This window comes from Cryptotermes secundus, unplaced genomic scaffold, assembly GCF_002891405.2.
Source record: "Cryptotermes secundus unplaced genomic scaffold, Csec_1.0 scaffold1787, whole genome shotgun sequence".
Lineage (NCBI taxonomy): Eukaryota > Metazoa > Arthropoda > Insecta > Blattodea > Kalotermitidae > Cryptotermes > Cryptotermes secundus.
The window spans coordinates 63,538-80,375 of NW_019731605.1; the positions used below are offsets into that span (position 1 = coordinate 63,538).

General features: G+C 45.9%; 1 protein-coding gene across 1 annotated transcript in view; it reads left to right on the forward strand.

The window, feature by feature from the left end:
- LOC111867311 (calcium-dependent protein kinase 23) overlaps positions 1 to 16,838 on the forward strand; it is a 111,218-nt gene that overhangs the window by 18,497 nt on the left and 75,883 nt on the right. The gene's annotated exons all lie outside the window — the stretch shown is intronic.

The window sequence follows — 16,838 nt, forward strand, 5'->3', positions numbered from 1 at the left end:
AGGAACGTCGGCCAAAACGAATACACGGCGCCAAACCCAGAAGACGACTTTCTTCATAGTCATCGCCGTGAAAACCTCAAAACTTACAACCAAGAACTAATTCGGGAGTAGTTGTCCGTCAGTTTTCGCAGTAGAAGAGAAGACGCTCGTGGTGCATCAAGGAATGGAGCGAGTCGTGGCCAGCCATTGTTTGTGAGCTGTTGTAACTGATTTTAATTGTGAAAGAAGTGACAGTAAATCCTGTCACCCAATCCAGAACCCGTTATTGTTCGTCACGAAACCCCCCATACGTGACAATATTGTCCCATCTACGCCAGGTTCTTCATAGTGGTCTCTTTCCATCACATTTTGTTCCAGCAACGACTCCTTGATAAATTATTTAAAAGCGAATTTATACGTAAAACTTTCCTGTTCAGCAGTTCAGCGGATTATGAACGTTGATAGGTGCTCTGGTGAAAGTCTGGCATTGTAGGAATTTTCCCCAGGCACAACATGCTCATCCCGTGATCTCATTAGCCTTATTTGGCTGTCGTGGAATTTGCACTGGAGGGTAATCACTGTCACCCTAATGTTGCCTGTAACCATGGCAACATCCGGTCAGCTTCTTGCGAGCTGGTAGTCAGGGAGTCACCAGGCGTTTTTTACAGGCCGCAGGTAATGAATATTCATTATTCCTTTCTGGTAAGACGGGCTACTCCCAACATCTGCAAGCCCTATGCATTACTGGACTGTCAAGGCTGTGCACATTTAGAACTGTGTTGTTAGTGAAAGTGTTGTCGAGGGCTGGTGACGGTTACCCTGCAATTTTTAGGTCATTCGGTACAGCGACTTGACTATTGACCAGACTAAGGGATCGTGGTTCCATTCCCGACAGGGCTAGGCGTCTTTCTTCGCGACAGTTGCCTGACCTGCTCAGTGGCCCACACAGCCTCCTGTACGGTGGGTACTGTGAGCTCCTTCGCTGGGGATAAGGCGCAGGAACGTGAAACTTAACCTGTGCGGAGGTTTAGAATATGTGGCCCATAAATATATGCGTCCCTGTCCCTGATTTATTAGCTCTTTGAAGCACACTTACAGTCATACACATGTAATANTACTACTGTCACTACCACCACCAGTAACAGCGAATATGACTGTGGTGAGTAGCACTAATATGGATCCATAGTAGCGCAGTCCCAACAGGAGACATTTGTTGAGACTGCCTGAAGATGGTCCCATATGTGAACCGAAACATGTAGCAACTCTCAGATAGAACCAATATGAGCAGTTCGACTGCTGACCGCCAAATGCCACCAGTCAGGATACACAGCAGAGTGCAGACTTCATAATCGCTTGTCCGGGCTTCAATTCCGAGTTTGTGGACCTCATGTCCTGCCCTCCAGAAAAATATTGTAATGCCCCAAAATAGGTCATTACGACTTCTTCCCGTATCCCTTCCAATTAATCAGTCGGATTCATGTTATTGTAGGACATTTACCAGTACGTAGTTGAAACGGCGTCATTAATTAGGGTATAATAATATGACGTGGAAGTGTTGTGCCCCTGCCGTTACACAGTCTGTTGCCAGGACATGCCTCGCGGTCATTGAGGTATGCTGGCCGCAATATGGCCACGAAGGCCGAGGCGTGTGTTACCCCCACCTGCTTAGCCATTAGTCACCTGTCCCGATCACGCGCAGCTGCGGTTACCACAAATAATCGTCCGCATGACAGAAGCTGGTCTCTTCATGATGAGGGAAATTCAACCTCGGCCAACCCGAAACTTGTGGTGCTCACATGTGAGTACTTGCTTGTGGTTCACCTTCAGAGCCTGCCGTTAGGTTGCGTGGGAGTTTCCAGTGCGCACCAATCTTAGGGGATTTCATGATTCAGTCAGACGTTTGTTTATTTACGGACTGACGAAACAGCCCACAGGCCACTTGGAGAGGAGTAAGCTCGAGTACAACAGCAAGAAGAAGAAGACGAAGGAGGAGGAGGAGAGGGAGAAGGAGAAGAACGGGCAACATCCAGGGGTTGGACAAAATAATGGAAACATTACAGATGCTGTACACATTTCTGTATTAATATGGTGGTGTACCACTTTTTGCCTTCAGTAAAGTCGCAGTTCTTGGAATGGACTCACACAAGTTTTGAACAGTTTCTAGCGGAATTTTATAACGTTCTTCTCCAAGAACATCTTCAAGTTGCTTGGAAATGTTGGAGGTGGGAATCTGTTCCTCACTCCAGTCTCCAAAACTGATCAGAGTGGTTCAGTAATGTTCAGATTTGGTGACTGTGCTGGCCAGGGAAGATGTTGAAGTTCACCTTCATGCTCTTCAAGCCATGTCTGAACAGTTCCAGCTGTCAGAGGGGGAAATCGTCTTGGAAAACTGAGTCGTCGTTCGAAAATAACGGCCGGATCATGGGCTGCACCCGATTCCCCAACCTGTCCACGCGCTCCCTTGCAGTAATTCGGCCATGAAGGGAAATAGTTGGACCGACAAGATGTTGCCACGATGTTGCTGCTACAACCGTCACAGAACCTTCCCCGTGTTTCACTGTTGCAGATTGTAGGCTTCCTTGCGTGTTCTCTTCCTGATGCAGGGAGCAGTGTGTATGACGACTGGTCTGACCATATCACGTGCGCGTTTCTAGTTCGCTCGTTTCCAGGTTTTATGGTCGTGACACCATCGTTTACGCATCTGAGCATTACTTTAGCAATGAGAGGTGTAGCAGTTGCAGCCCTACTGTGGATATTGGATTTGTGAAGCTCACGTCGGCCAGTTTTTGTGGAAACGGTTCTGCAGTAGTTCGACTTTTCGAAACAATCCTTCTCAGTGTACGACGATCTCTTTCTCTCAGTGTTGATTTTCGCCCACTGTTCCTCTTCGCTGATGTTGTCTTCCCATGATTCGTGTATGCAGACACAACCTTAGAAACTGTCGCTGCCGGTGGGCACACCGGTAAAGTTGCCAAAACTCGAGACTTTGCATATCTCTCTGTACACTGGAAATGTCGACCCTAAGGCCGAAACGGAGCTTCAGAGAACCGAAAAACACGATTTTAGGGAAAACTAGGGCTGGTACTGATAGCTGACTCAGTTTGTTTATTCATTTCATTTATTAAAAGGCTTGAAAACAGCTGAAAGGTAATTACATACAGGCACTGAAGAAATAAAAATACATACATACATACATAGAATCGACAAAGCAGAAGATGCAGTGACTAGAGAACATGATACTTAAAGCTAAACAGCGTAAATAACGTTAGGGTTAAAAGTAAGAAGAGGTGAAACTGTCCTTGCTCATCAGCTAAGCACCACGCCATGAAGGCGTATGGCTGAGTGGGTGTATACATATAGATATACGTATTCTTCACCTGGGCACTAGGTGGAGGTAGTGTTCGGCTTCACGACCCGGCCGCTTTACCCCGGAGGAAGAGCCCCAGGTATCCACTGAATTGGAGGCTGGGTGGGCACAAGAGCCGGTCTGGAAATTGTGGAGAAGGGAAAAATCTCTTGCCTCTAGCGGGAATGGAACCCCGACTCCTTGGCCTCCCAGCCCGTATTTGTAGCGACTGCGAACAGTAGGGGTATGAGCAAGAGGGCTGTAGTAGTATTACAGGAAGCAGCAGCAAAAGCAACAACAATAACTGCAGTAACAGTAACATATTCTTGAATACCGGGTGTGTGCTAATGTGCTGCCTCGTCAGAGTTATCGCACAACTTATGGAACAGTGGTAGAATGATGATTAGCAAGGGGAAACAAGAAATTCGAGAATGGCTCCTCTGCAGTGCCCCTTCATGGGACGAAGGTATTCCGGAATCGGATCGAAGGCTTTGCGATGAGAAGCCAGCGTTTAGCCACATTAACCATGACACTGTTGTGAATATGGCGAGAGTGGCAGTAGTGGTTACCTAGCTGCAGCTGTTGGTAGAACTGCCATAACTTTGAAATGGTGTTTGACCAGCCAGAAGGTGCGAGTTATTTGTGTCATTTCGGTATCTTCACATCGCCTATACTTACCGCGGCGAGATGCAAGAATTCTGCCGTATTTTAATTTTATTTGTCTCTTTTCTCCGTGTCCAGTTCTTTTATTTCCTCACGCTTGTCGTCGTCTTGGGTACACTTCATGTCTGCCTGGCCTCATTTCATTGCAAAAATGTATGAAGTTTGTTTCATACGTATGTTAAGGAGGGCTGTTAGTTTTCTGGGACGTAGTAACCGACTTTTAAAATATTTAAACAGCTTAGCGTTGTAAAGTGGCCAATAAAGCGCATGCGAATTACACGTTTCTTGAAGGTGAAACAAATGTGTTTTGTACCCTGAAGGGTCTTGTGACCGAAAGTGCCGCCTCTTCTGTGTGTCTGTGACTCAGCTGCTAGTGGAACCAGGCAAATAGAACTGGCCGGTAAAAAGGAAATGAAATGGAGAAGCCATGTCATCACCGTCTGGAATTACTTTCACGTAAAGTATTCGTGAGATCTGCCCGCGGGTCAAACCGCACGGCGATCCAAATTTCCGTTATACTGGCCCATTTATGGGCCTGAAAACTGCAGCCGACGTCCGGGGTGTCCAGTTGGCTAAGAACTGGAAGACAGGGGTTTGATTACCAGGTTTTCTCTACATCACCACCACTCTTGTTTTGTTTATGGTATAGTATCTAGCGATAGGGTGAATTGGAAAATATATGGAAATAAATTGTCATGGCCTGTTCGGCGTATGGTCTCGGTACTTGTCTGGAGGGATTGGCGAATAAGAAATTCAGGACAGCAGGTGTTTGGGCCGATATTCGAACCTGGAACCTCGGGAATACAAGTCCAATATGATATCGGTACGCACACTCGTTCGATATCCCCATTTCAAGTACTGGGGGGTTTTGTTATGTCTCAATATCTGTATAAGTGGATGTGTTGTGATGGTCTCCTCTTCTGCTTGTATTCCTATTAACGCTCCTGTTCGATAGACGATGTTTCCACTTGTTGAGGTGTATAGCCCGTAGATGGAATACAGTTTCTTAATTGAATTTGCCATACTCTGGGTCGTCAACATAGCCACCTCTGTAACAGACCGTGGAGGCCCATAGGGCTGTGAGATGTTGAGGCTCCTAAATTTTCTAGACAGTCGGCTCATAGATGGTTGTCAGCCTTATGCGCCGGCCGCCCTTTACCCCCAGGAATCTTCCTGGTACTCATTTCTGTTAGAGGCTAATTCGATCCCAAGGCCATAGTGCGGCTGGAATGATTAGGTCAATTGAAAAATTCCAATGACCTCATCGAGAATCGAGCGACCTTCCGACTTGTAGCATAGTGCCTGAACCAATTACGCTAACGTGTGCCCCGCTGGGTCAATACAACAAATATTTCAAAATAAACCAGTCTGATTTTTTACATTGGTTTTATTCAATAACTGCTACGTGTTTCGGTCCACATTTGGGACCATCTTCAGTTAGTTTCATTAAATACTTGTCATGTTGCTGAAATATCGTAATATATTTCCATATTACTGTTAATCATTATAATCATCATAATGCACGTAATTATTATTATAATTGTAAACAAGTTTTAAAATTTTTAAAAATTTTCTAGTCCTTACAGTGTAAGAGTCTGTGTTTGTCGCATAATGCAGGTGGTGTTTTTCTTCCGGAGTCCCCTGTTATGTTTTTATGTTGTTGTACTATTCATGTAGAATGTTGACAGTTTTTATATGTGTTTCTTCTTGCCCTCTACAGTGTGGCGTCGTGATTGAGTTTTTTTTCCTCTTTAGAGTGTGTTGTGTACTTCTTCTCGTGTGGACGTTTGTTTTTGTGTTGTTCCTGTTTCGAATGTGATGTGTTGACGGCATCACAGATCATGACACACAAAAGGATGCAAAGAATAAAGGTTCTTAATTGAAGGTTACAGGCTTCTGGGATATGACGCCGCATAAGCAAAGAGAACAAACTCTGATTGTACTTGCTGCTTGATTTGATGTAGGCACTGTGTTTCTCCGAAACGTCGCTGATTGTATACCGTACTGCATGGCGCCACATCCCAGTGCTCTTCATAATCATCGCCGTGAAAACCAAAAGAATGTCGCGTGTCTCGCTGATTTTTAATTGCTGAGATTGTGTACGGCTTGAAATGAGAATAATGAATTGGCAGGGATGTAGAAGGAAGCCGTCGTGACATAAATTTTAGGCGCTGCTCTGGAATTTTCCGTTAGGGCCGAAGGAAACCGCGAAAGACGCAAGGTAAACCGATTTCTGAGCTGGGAAGTTCGTGAATAGCTGCACAACTGGCGGCTTCTCAAGAAAGGCTCAGCTCTATGAAGTTAGTTACTGCGTCCAATTATTACAGCGTTTCGAATCCTGACGTGAACAAATGAAATACGTTTTGCAACATCCTGTACTGTAATACACATCTGCAAGTAGTTTCCCTGCTTATGTTCATATCTCCTTGGTGTTGAGAGTGGCGAGGATTATTAAGCGATTAATCGCTTAATCAGTGAAGATATGCTATTGAACCCGTGAAGCAGAAGTTCCACCTGCTCCGCCGCAAGGTTTGTAAACGTGTTTACAGGAACCGTCCACTTGACCAGATGAATGCAATCCACTCAATAAAACCTTGTTTCTTGAATACCATCTTTAATATTATCCTCGTATCTGTGTCTGTAACTTTCCTTATGATCTCTCATATGAATTTTTTCATACATTTCTGACCTCTGTCCTATGCTAAAAGTCATTATCCCTGGACTTAAGCTCCACACCATGAAGACGTATGGGGGGAGTGGATATATAGATCCACTTCGCCTCTAAATAGAGGTGAGTGGTGAGCTTCACCCCCGGACCGCTTTCCCTCCGGTAAAATTCCTCCCGTACCTATTTCCCGGAGCCGATCTTGTACTCTGTACAGAAGAGGAATCTGTTACCCCCACGGAGAATCGAACCCTAATTCCTCGGCTGCCCAACCCGTAGGCTAGTAGCTATACCGACTGACATATCCCAGACTTCGAAGCATTGAGGAATTGCGGCTTTGGTAGCGGAGAGGCAGCCAGTGAGTTCGCTTGACACGACTGAACCAATTCCGCGGCCGGGCAGCTAGCTAACTGGTGTAACGGCACTATATCCGCCATTTTGTCGTCTTGCTGACTCGCCCGACTGCCGTCCGGTTCTGGGAACAGTCACGATGACAGCGGTGACCTACGCGTTATACTTCGAGGGCCGTATCAGGTCAGACCCAGCGCATGCGTATACCGCCGTGATACCCAGTGCAGGTGTACATTCAGACGTCTTCTCAGCGAGGTTTCCGGCAGTCTTGCCTTTTTTTATTTATATTTTTCCGTGGGAATGTCTTAGAGTGCCTTGAAGCGGGCCAGGACCTTCTGAATCCTTAACCTGCTTACCATTACCCTTCCATGTGTCGTCGTACATGACATCAGCATCATTTAATAAACTACGAATCTGTTCATCTCAGATTGTGGACTTGTACGGAGATACCAGCTTTTCGGGGGAACGTGCAATTTCTGTCATCAGGGTATTTCGTAAGAGACAAAGAGATGTCACAACCCAGCATACTAGAACTTTAACACTAACAGCCGTTAGGACCTGCGAACATATAATTAAGTTCATTCATTAAAAGTGATTAATAAGCATTTCAGTGCTGATATCGAAGAATCAAGTTAATAAGCATTTCAGTGCTGATATCGAAGAATCTAGTTCATAAACATTGTTATCTTTCTGAGGGTCGCTGTAGCGTAGTTGGTTGAGGCACTATGGTACATGCCGGAAGGTCACTTGTTCGATTTCTGATGTCACTAGATTTTTCAGTTGACCTAAACCTTCCAACCGCACTGTGACCCTGGTGTTGACTCAGGCTCTTAACAGAAATGAGTACCAAGAATCTTCCTGGGAAGGGGTAAAGAGCGTCCTGCGCGTAAGGCTGACAAACTCACAGCCATCTGTGAGCCGATTGTCTAGAAAATGTGGGATCCTCGACGCCTCATCACCCTATGGGCCTCCACTGCCTGTTACAGGGATAGCTTTACCTTTACTTTTTTCTTGCGCTAGTGTAACCCGCGACCTTCCGGCTTGTAGCATAGCGCGTGTCCCATTTTATACTGGGGAGTTTTAGTAAAATTTTTCAACAATATTGTTTAAAACTGTAGAGAAATGAGGATCGTTTTTCCCTCCCTCTGCACCCTCTCCTCCGCTGGACTAGAGGGTGGGCGTCAGGCCCGTCCCATTATTTCCCAACATCCGAACGCGCCTGGAGTGTTACCTGCGTGCCGCACTGGTACATACCCCAGCATGTAAAGTGCACATGTTATATAGGGTGTACCAGTGACACGTGCCCGGAAACGTGACCTCTGTGAAGGTCGTCATCTTAGTATGGAGCGGTATCCAGTACGCAAATAAAACGCACAAAATGTATGTTATGTTAATTGGACTCAGTTACAGTGGGAAGCGTGTCTCACGCCCTACATAGTCTCCATTCAGCCTTCAGCATTCCATGCAGCTTCCAGAGCGAACCCATTGTTCCCCTTCCTATGCAGCGCCTGTAACATTGGTGCTCAGATGATGAAATTTCATCAAGTCCATGTTAGGTGATCCCATGTCACCACTGCATGGCGCGTCCTCAGGTTACGGATGCAGGAGACGGCCTCCAGATATGGACGTACCTGCGAATATATTGAATAAGCAGTCGAGAGGTCCTCCAGCTTCGGGGTTGGGCGTGGGGCTAACAACTTCTCACCTTAAAACATAAGCTTGTTACGAAAGATCACAAGAAGCCTCATTGAGATGAAGTGACAGGAGGTTGGAGAAAACTCCATAATGAGGAGTTTCATAACTTGTACTCTTCTCCAAGCATAATTAGAATGATCAAGTAAAGGATGAGGTGGGCAGTGCATGTAGCACGAACTTGGGAGAATAGGAATGGATATAGGATGTTGGTGTGAAAGCCAGAAGGAAAGAGACCACTAGGAAGACCAAGATGTAGGTGGGTGAACAGTGTTAAAATGGATCTTAGATAGGATGGAATGGTATGGACTGGATCGATCTGGCTCAGGATAGGGACNGTGTTAAAATAGATCTTAGAGAGAGGATGGGATGGTATGGACTGGATCGATCTGGCTCAGGATAGGGACCAGTGGAGGGCTATTGTGAACACGGTGATGAACCTTAGGGTTCCATAAAATGCTGTGAAGTTCTTGAGTAGTTGCACAATTGGCAGTTTACTTAATCTGGGCACTATATGGAGGCGAGGGGCAGTTCTCCCCCACCCCGGTCACTTCATGCAGGTGAAGTATCCCCAGTGCCCATTTGGTAGGAAGGGTGAGCCCAGGAGCTCGTCTGGATGCCCTGGAGATAAGAATATAAGTTTTTTCTTGCTGGAGATAGAACAGGGATTCTTCGGTCGCGCACCCTATAGTGTAGTCACTGTACTGACTGAGCTAACCCAATCCTTTTACTTGGAAGAACCCTAATTACAGGTTTTTACCAAACATGAGGTACTGTACATAGGAAAACTATTCGAAGGTAACAGGTGATTTCGTGCATCAAGGAACTGTTAATTCGGCGGCAGTTCGCTGCCTTTTCTGGCGTTGAAATCTCCGTAATTCTGTTTGTGTTAGCATATGTTCAAAAATATAATTTGAAGGGTCCTCTCATCTAACTCGATTTTCAGTCACTGAAGTTAGTTAACTTTTATGAAAGGGTTTCCGTTATCCGTGGGCATGTTGCATACTTTCCATTCTTTCCATGACTCAACCGTTAGGTTCTCAGGAATGTCTCTGTATCCTTATTAAGCCGCGGCGTTTCCTTTACGCGAATGTGATAAACCACAGAAAGAAACCCGTGTGGACGTTGATCAGCTTTGGTTTGGCGATCCTGAAGACGGCACAGATCATACCATAATGTTACACGCATTTCACAGTATCCTCCTGCGTATCACTTAGTATCAGATGTTACTGGTTCCGCCCTCAGACGTGCAACTCGTCTCTCAATAGAACTTATTACAGCTTATTTATTTTATTAATTTTGCACCTCACAGGTGTTTATAGTTGAACCTGCTGTGCTTCTGTTATCGTGACTTCAGTTATTCATTTCTTATTGTATGGTCCCTTCTGTGCCGGTCACACAGTAACGGCGCGCTCTAAGGTGTGAACTGTCTTCATTCGCTGGGGTCGTGGGATCGAGTCCCACTCAAGGCATGGATATTTGTTGTGTGTGTGAGTGTATTCTGTGTTTAGTAGCGGCCTTGCGACGGGCTAATCACTCGTCCAAAGAGTCCTACCGTCTGTGCAAAATGATTATGTAGGTAAGAGGCCAGGATCGTGAATGTGCTGGAAGAGTAATTGAAAACAAAAAGACCCCCCCCATGCACATTCCGGTTCTATTTGTTGTGTTGTGTCTTGTATACGAATTTTAAACACCTGATGATCATATTCAAGGTACGCGGGTTCAAACCTGGCGGAGATCGTGGAATTTTTAAGGGCGGAAAAATTCAGGGAACAAGTCCTCCGGGAGGGACTTCAAGCCGTGGGTCCCGTGTCGTAGCTTTACGGCACGTAAAAGAACCTCATGTCTCAAGGAGGCCTCTGAGCTAAATTATCGGACATTTACCGCCCAACAAGAGTCTAACGCCTCTGGTAGATGGGGGAAGCATCAGGTACCACTGAGCCAGTAGAGGCCGAACTCGCTGGCTGAGTCAGGGCTGATGGCACGCACCAGTACCGGTAGGGTATAGAGACTGGTAGAATATCAAAGGGGGGACGTACAATAGACTACTAGTCGCGGTGCATGGGGAAATCCACCCCCTCCAACAACAACACCTGATGATCATATTGGTCGAAACATGTAGTGAAAAAATTTAAAAGTTAGAAGTTTTATGATGTGCAAAATTTGTAAAGTGAATAGCCTAAAGTAAGTTTTATAGAAGGGCGTGTTACACGTGAGACTGTTGAACCAGTAACATTTGATACTAATTGACACGATACCAGATTACACGGCGTCGCATCCACCCGTCATGATAACTCCATTATTCAGACAGTAGGCTGTTTTGTCGGAGGAGTTAGTAACTCTTTGAGAACCAAAATTAAACTAATTATTATTAATAATTCAGTTCTGTTTCACGGGGAAATCGCAGTTTTGCTTTAAGGCTGCGGAGGGAGTTGCCGACTATGCTGACGCCCTTTGCATATTTTTCTCGAGTCCGTCCAGACAAATGTCGGAGTAGTACTTCAGCTCAAACACTGACAGATCTTTCTGCGTAATTTGCACTTCCACTGCTTACAAAAACATTCACAGCTGTCACTTGAGTTACCGACACCGTCGTCAGTACAAAACTGGAGAGCCAGACCAAACAAGTATAACATGTGGAAAAACCGTTACACTTTGCATTAAAACGTAGTTGGTTGAGCCGGAGTGTCGTGGGTTCGATTAGCGAAACCATTGGATTTTTTCAATTGACCTAATCATTCCAGTCGCACTGTGGCTCTGGGGTTGACTCAGCCTCTAACAGACATGAGTTCTAGGAATCTTCCTGGGGGTAAAGGGCGGCTGGCGCGTGAGTCCTGACAACCTCACCGCCATCTGTGAGCCGACTGTCTGGAAAATATCATTGTAACGGCAGATGCAACAGATGTTCTGCTGAAAATGGAAACGTGTAGAGACCCATGTGACAACTTACATCTAATGGCTGCAGGCATCCAGGAATGCGCGCGCAGATACCTCGGCATTGTGTTCAAGGTGTTCCGTTGCAATGAGAAGTTCATACAAGAGCTGCTACCTGCTCTGTAGCCTTTTGTTGGACCACTTCTGACTCCTCTGTCCATACAAAGCGAGGTCCAGTTATTGTCAGAATCGGGTTCCAAATAAATGTATTTTTTTGCTGTACGTTTAGGATCTGTTGGATTTGACATTCTCACAGTGGTGGCGCCTCAGAAGAGTACGCAGTACAGTCTGGTAGATGTTACATATTGCCTTCTTCAGGATCGATGAAAAAACTTGAAAAAAGCAGAGCGACCGAGATATTTGTCTTGTCACGTGTAAACAACTCCGTGGCATGTAGTCCTCAAGCGAACTATACCAACCGAGCAATCGCCGCTTGTCGGCGAAGTTAGTGCCATCTTTTGCTGATAGAGGGTGTCACGTGGTCAGCGCAACGGATCCTCACGGCCGTTAATCTCGGTTTTAGACCGGAGCCGCTATTTCCTTGAAAGAGCTTCCCAGTTATTCTCACGAGGCTGAGTGGACCCCGTTCCAGACCCATTACTTCTCCCTCTGGATCTGTAGCCAGGAACTCTGGCCACTAGACCACAGAGGCGCATAACTACAAATAATTATAAGAATTTACCAGTATTTCAGACGAATATACTTGCTTCCATCTTCAGGGCAAGAAGGAAGGGGCGCACGGAACAGAAGTTGCTCGTTGCTTGGCTTACTCTGTCGACCCTGGAGATCGTTGTTTAGTTTCACCGAAACGTCTGTAAGTTGTTTCGAAAGATATGATAGGTGTACGCAGGTCTCATACTCGCTGTGAGGTGTACAGACAGGTCGCATTTTATACGAATTCTCTGCCCCCCCCCCCAATCGGCAGATATCCTAGCATGTACGTGTTTCAGAACCATGAGAAAACTTGTTATTGAATTATGCGAGGTCATCAGGAACGCATCTTCGCATAGGATGTGACCGCACTGTATTTACTTCCGGTTCTGTAATGTGACGTGAGACACGGGGGCGCTTGAGCACGTCGGTTTGAGGATTCGATCCTGAACCCTCCGGATCACTAAGTTAACCCGCGGAAGCGGTGGCAGTAGGGTTGTGAGAGGGATGAGGAGAGGGAGGGTTGCGCCGTCTCGTGACCGCTGTGCTGAGCTGCACCGCAATGGCTCAGCGAAAGAAGGGCATAAGGCTCGCACTGCAGCGCGGCTGGTGGACGGGACGCCTGGTCCTATTTCGCGTGTCGCAAAATCATTTGCTTTGCACCGAGTGATGGAGTCACTGAAACAGGAGATTGTAGGCACCGAGATGGCCAGTAAATTCACCGTCTTCTGTTGAACTAGCCCTGGGTGCTGGCGGGGGAGGGGGTAGAATGCTAACTACGTTGGAGACGGAAGGAGATTTATGAACTCGGAAGTTGTAACCTACAGCCTGCTTCTGCTAGTTTTGTTCTTCATCGATGATGTTAGAGACAGTGTTCCTCCGAAACGTCGAGCTCTCTCCCAGTCACCGCCGTGAGAAGCATAAAATCTCAGGGTCATGTCTTTTGTGCGCTCTGTGCAGAGGCTTTATAACGAGAGTGAACTGGATTTTTCCATAACCTTAAATTACAATATGTCTACGACTGCTGTATTCCTACAATCGACTCCTTATATAGCCTCGGCACGGACCGCGTAGAGAACACCGCTTCCATGTTACTTCATTGTTGCGTGTTACGAATCTGTTTCCTAGCAACGGGGGTGTTTGCAGAGCCGTTTCCTAGCAGTGGCTGTCTTTGCTATTTCACACTTCATGCCTTGAGCAAATATGCCACAATATGTAATTTGGTGATCATCCGAGCGACTGTCAGCTTCTCAAGAAGGATTCTCTGTTTCATCGAGTTAGTTTTGAGAATCTTGGCTTTCCGTGCTGTGAATAATAAAATAAATTGGTTCTAATGAAGGCAAGTTACTGATCGCAAGCGTTAATTGGGGTGCACTGTTTTCTGCATGCGTAATGGACTGATACTGAGTTTCATTTCCTTCGTTAGATGGAAGAATGTTGTCCACGCGGTAAGGACCGGTAACAATGTTCCCTTTATTGAAGTCATTACTTTTAGTGCAGAAACGTGGGGTAATTGCACCAGAAGGGGAAAAAATAGTCAAGCAAATGCACTCCAGCCTTTAAACACGAATCAACGTTTTGCATGAATCGATAAAGTTTTTATGATCCTTTTTAGAAGAGACCAGTCGTAAAGGAAACAGCAGACGCTACCTCAGGACCAGCAAATCAGGTACTGCAAGTGCTTCATTCTGTACTTTTACCAGGAAACATTTATTTTAAAAGCACGACTATGTAAAGGCAATACCGGATGTCCCGTAGATGCCAGTCGATTGTGAATTATGAACAAGTCAGGTAAATACACTCTTTATCTTGCAGAGAAAACGAGGGTTTTACGCTATAACCAGGAGACAGAGTGAGTTTGACGTGGCACATGTAAAGGCAGTACGGATTGTCCCATAAGTGCCAGTTGTTTACAATCCTTTAACAAATCAGGCAAATGCGCTTTTACATTGTACGGTAACTCTCAGTTTGGTACTCATTTAACAGTCACAAGGCTATAACGGGTGTTCCAAGAATGTCTTTTACATTTTCTATAAAAACCGCAAGTAATTGTTATTAATTGCAATTAGTTTGACAGTGTTGTGAACAATGTTTGTTTTGTTACTTATTTGATATCGCCAACTCACCTTCATAGTTCTTATGTCGCCTAATTGGAGGATGGATCTGGAAACTTGTGAACTGAGGCGCCCGTGGCCTGTTCTGAAGTAATGTCCCAGATTTTGCATGAGAGAACTGGAGAAACGCGATCGTTCCGTGAACAGGGTATCGAGTCTCCGGACCCAGGACTTCCAAATACGAAGCATCAGGGCAAAGGCATTGTCTTGAGACCACAGTCTACGCCCTTAGTATTCTAAGCATCGCTCCTGACACTGTCATTTTCAAAGTGGTTACTTAGATTTCAGGACTAAAATTTTATATGCATTTCACATGTTTCTCACGTGCGCCGCGCACCCTACCTACCTCATCCTCTGTTTGCCCAAATATAAACAGTGGACGATCTAAACGGTAAGATGCCCCTGTGCTTAATTAAGCTTTACATCATGACGTATGTGGGAGTGAGGGCATAGCTCCATTCATGCTGTTCACGCTCTTATCATTTTAACCAGGGGAAGTAACATCGGCACTCATTATATATGAAGCTTGGCGGGCCCCAGAGCCGATCTGGACACTGAGGAGGACGGTCTGTTACTGCTCGGGTTTGGAACCTAAGCCCGATTCCTCAGTCATCCATCCATCTCAAGTGAAAATTGTGGGAAAGTAGAGCGCTGTGCTGTTGTGAAAATGTCCAATCTCTTCAGGTTGCACGGACTCGCTTATTCAGTTTCGAGAGAAGTGGGTTATGATCTTTTATTTGACCCGAAGACGATCGATAATCCTACAGCCTCGCACAGGTTGTGTGTCTTGACCTGACCTCTTGGCTTCTCGTGAGGGGATAGGTAGTGTTTGTTGGTGCACTCTATAGGGAAGTAAACGCACTACAGTTGAGTACTTCCTGTGGGGATACGTTGAGGACATCTCTGTGACCTCCCTCAGAAATGTTTGCTGCGATCGAAACAGTTACACCGCCAATGCTGGAGAACATTTGGAGGGGAAACTGAATACCGTTTGGATATTTTACGTGCCCCGAACGGCGCTCATTTTGCAGTTGTTTAGCTTTCTGCAGTATTGATTCTATAAGTAATAAAACTTTTTGAAGTACACTTTTATGTTCCGTCAGTAATTTTATTGTGTCGTTTCTGGTTTGGAAATTATGGGCCACGGAAACCCCGACAATAATTTAGAATCATGTATAACTAATTGCCCTACAAACCTTGCAGTGGTTATCTCAGTGGAGTGAACCAATCACTGCGCATTCTGCTGAGCACGAACAGGTCTAAAAACACGGACAGTACCAAGATTCCTGTCGCCAGATAAAACATAATTGTTCTTTAGGTAGGAGGAGTCAAACTTTCGCTGTTGATGCGGATGGCCCGTTGTTGTTGTGCGGAACATTTGGATCCGGCAGAGTAACAAGAAATGGAAAGTTGCAGCGGTAAGCACGGTACGTCCACAGGACTGAGGGAGACGCCGCGAACCGTGACAGCGTTTCACAAGTGTTGGGTGTCGATTGGAACTGCCACATGCCGTAACCCCTCGTTACCACTAGTTTTTTACCTGTCTCAAAATGGTTCTACAGCCATTTTGGACCTTGGCCGCTTTTTCTTCAGTTTCTTAATCATATAGACAGTCGGTAGGACTCCTTTGACGGGGGATCAGTCCGTCGCAAGGCCCCTAGTGAGGCTGCGGACATTTCGGGAAGGGGAACGTCCGCCGTCGAAGCCACTGCCAAGCAACGGCTATTGAAGACCGCGTTTGAGAACAATATTTTCGTGATTTCTATAGTGAACACCTGAGTTGTTTCAGTAAATCCGATTACCAATCTAAACCCCATGTATAGTCACACTCATCTCTTGATAGTATGTACGCAGGACTTCCGCGTAAAGTTGACGGACGTGTTCCGGTGTTAGGTAGGACCTCGTTTGTATACCGAGGATGTGGCTGTGACTTTGGAATGCGGGCAGAGATTCTGTAATTAGCACGCAGATGGCGTGAGTGATGTCGGGGGAGGCGGTTGGGACGAAAATAACTGAAACATTATAAACGCATTCTATTCCGGTCGACAGCCTCCTACGCTTCACTCATTTCCGTTGCACGCCTCTCCTGATGAATGGAATTCGGGGAAATATATATTTTTTTTCTTTAAGTGAGATGTGGTCAGGTCAGTGGGTTCCGCGGCGCGATACGGACAAGCTGGATAGAGCGTATTCGGCTCGGGCAGCCTTTGTTGTCTCTAAACTGGAAGCGTAGGGTGACGTGGGCCACGGAGTGGCGAAGGAGGACGTAAGGGTAAGGAGGAGAGGAAGAGGATGTGAAGGTGGTATAGAATAAGTACTATGCTACAAGCCAGAAGTTTGCGGGTTCGAATTCCGATGAAGTCATTGGATTTCTTTCAGTTGACCTAATCCTTCCAGCCCAACTATGTCCCTGGGGCCGGCTCAGCCTCTTAACAGAAATGAG